Raw genomic sequence first — 3,269 nt, 5'->3', positions numbered from 1 at the left:
TTTAGTCCACAAAATCAAAACATCTCGTGAACAATTTCACGGCACTCGAAATATTATTCAAGAATCCATGTAATCATCGTGAACTAGTTCATGATTCTTAATATGTTGGTCGCGATTAAATATCCGTGATCGTGAAATAGGCTTTTCATCGAATGAAGATTCGTCAAATCAGTCACACTTTCATGATCCAGTTCTGGTTGTAACATTACTCCAAGTAAAAAATCCTACGGTAATTGAAAATACCATATCACGGTAGGGCGAAAATAACCTACGAATATCTTTTTTTCGAGAGTTGTAGCTGGAGCTATAGAGCAAGGTTGTCAGAAGAGCGCCCCGTCAGAATCACTCACTACAATTGCAGACGATTTGAGAAACGTCAATAACTGAAGGCCAATTAAAGCGGGCCGTGATTCTAAATGTGATCTAAATGCGAACGCGTGTATCATCGCGAAGCGCTCGAGCATTTGTACGTTAACATGTTCGATCGCATATTTGTATGTCGCGATTGCGAGCGTGTATGTAACCTCACGTGACCGTGTGTCCTTTCGCATATTCGTGTGTTTTCCTGGATTATCGCGCGCGAACCGTGAATCTGATACTGAATTTTCGGTGTACGGTTCAGATACTAGAAAAAGTAGGTTCTTCCATATCACTAGTTTCCAGTCATGTCGGCATGGAACGTGTTGTCTAGTGGATGTGAGCGCCATATTTTGATTTGTCCAACTGAATTATGGACACAAGTTGCCTGAACGGAGGGTAAAGATTTCCGAACGTGACCGATTCATGATCGCGCGAACACGGACGTTGAATTCGCGTTTGTAACTTCGTAAGCACTAAAACGTTCCCTATTTTACCGGGGTGTTGCCAAGCTTGCGCGATCGCGGGCTTAGGTGTGCATGGATCATCGCGAAGGGCTTAAGCGTTCGCATGTAAACGTGCTTGTCGCATGTGCTTGCGTGTATATGACTTCGCGTGTATAAATTCAATTCACTGCGTGGCCATTCATATATTCGAGTGTGTTCTTGAAAGGTCACCCAGACCGTCATTCTGATATTTTTTTTTTTTTTTCATAAAACGTTTATTTGACACGGCATTTGCAAAAGCTTTTTTACGCCGGGGTTTTTTTTTACATAACATGTTACAAAGGTTCTTAAGACTATCACGTTATAAAAAAATCACTTTCTAATGCTAACACTGAGGATAATCATCATTTTGAATGTTTTTAATTATAATCTATTTTCTTGAATTTCATTGTAAACCTATTGATAGTTTTTCTGTAATCTTTGTTTTTTTTCTTTATTTATATCGTTTTATCTAACTTAACTAACTGCGAAGAAATCTAAATTGTTTGTGGGTAGCAAGGGAAAAAAAACTAGAAACATTGTGGGGATAATTATATTTGAATATTTATTGATTTCAGGAAATGATAAATATGGCTCATGTATGTAAGATCTCGTAAAGCGAGGATATCACGAACAGGTACATAGGGTGGTTTTCTTCTGGCTCGTAAGGAGTCTATTAATTGGGATCTGGCTTCACGATATTCAGTGCAAGACCAAACAACATGTTCAATGTCTTCGTAACCCTCTCCGCAAGCACATTGATTATCTTCTGCGATCCCAATACGGCGGAGATGCGCATTCAACGTATAATGGTTGGACATGAGTCTAGACATCACACGAATGAAGTTTCGACTTACATCCAACCCTTTGAACCATGCCTTCGTTGATACTTTAGGGATAATTGAGTGCAACCACCGTCCCAGATCTCCATTGTCCCATGATGTTTGCCAACTAGTAAGCGTCCTCTGACGAGAAGCGCTATAAAATTCATTGAAGGCAATAGGTCTTTCATAGATGTCACCGTCCAGCGCCCCTATTTTGGCTAAATTATCCGCTCTCTCATTACCCGGTATGGAGCAATGAGCGGGAATCCACACTAAGGTAATTTGATAAGATTTATTTGTTAATTTGGTTAAGTATTCTCGTATCTTCTTCAAAAAGAACGGAGCGTGATTATCAAGCTTTAATGAGTGTAGTGCCTTAATTGTGCTGAGGCTATCTGTGAGGATGAAATAATGGCTCGGAAGTAAAGTATCAATGATTTCCAGACTATGGTGAACTGCTGCTAGTTCGGCTGTGTAAACAGAGGCAGGTTCTGCAAGCTTGAAAGAGATCGCGGTGTTATGGTTGAAAATACCGAAGCCAGTGCCCTCATTGATTCGTGACCCATCAGTGTAGAACATTTTATGGCAGTCAATGTGTTGGTATTTACTTATGAATATTTTAGGGATCTCCAGAGAGCGCTGGTGATCCGGGATTCCACGAATTTCCTCTTGCATGGACGTGTCGAAAAATAAAGTGGAATCGGGAGTATCTAATATATTAACACATGTCAGAACATAACTAGAAGGCGTTATTTCTTGTGACATGTGATTGAAGTACACTGTCATGAATCTGGTTTGGGATTGAAGCTCGACAAGTCTTTCGAAATTTTCAATTACAAGTGGATTCATAACCTCACATCGTATAAGTAAACGAGAGGAGAGATCCCAGAATCGATCTTTTAAGGGAAGAACTCCCGCTAGAACTTCGAGACTCATCGTATGTGTCGATTGCATGGAACCTAAGGCGATTCGTAAACAACGATACTGTATTCGTTCCAATTTAATAATGTGAGTGTTTGCAGCTGAACGGAAACAGAAGCACCCATATTCCATTACTGAAAGTATCGTTGTTTGATACAACCTTATCACGTCACTTGGATGAGCACCCCACCAAGATCCGGTTATTGTTCGGAGACAATTTATCCTTTGTTGGCACTTCTTTATCAGATACCTAATGTGGCCTCCCCATGTACCTTTAGAATCGAACCAAATTCCGAGATATTTAAAGGTCATGACTTGGGCTATCATTCTACCAACCAACTGAAGCTGAAGCTGAGCTGGATCACGCTTCCTTGAAAAAACAACCAACTCTGTTTTCTCCGTAGAGAAATCGATGCCTAACTTCAAAGCCCAACTTGATAAATTATCCAAACTATCTTGCAGTGGTTGTTGTAAATTTATGGCTTTTGGTCCTGTGACAGAAACCACGCCATCATCTGCAAGTTGCCTTAGAGTGCATGGGCTGACAATACAATTATCAATATCATTCACGTAAAAATTGTAGAGAAGGGGGCTTAAACACGAACCTTGTGGGAGACCCATGTAACTTATTCTGAATGTTGCCAAATCGCCATATGAAAAATGCATGTGCTTTTCTGACAAT

This window comes from Topomyia yanbarensis, chromosome 2, assembly GCF_030247195.1.
Source record: "Topomyia yanbarensis strain Yona2022 chromosome 2, ASM3024719v1, whole genome shotgun sequence".
Lineage (NCBI taxonomy): Eukaryota > Metazoa > Arthropoda > Insecta > Diptera > Culicidae > Topomyia > Topomyia yanbarensis.
Note: the sequence above shows the minus strand (reverse complement) of the source record.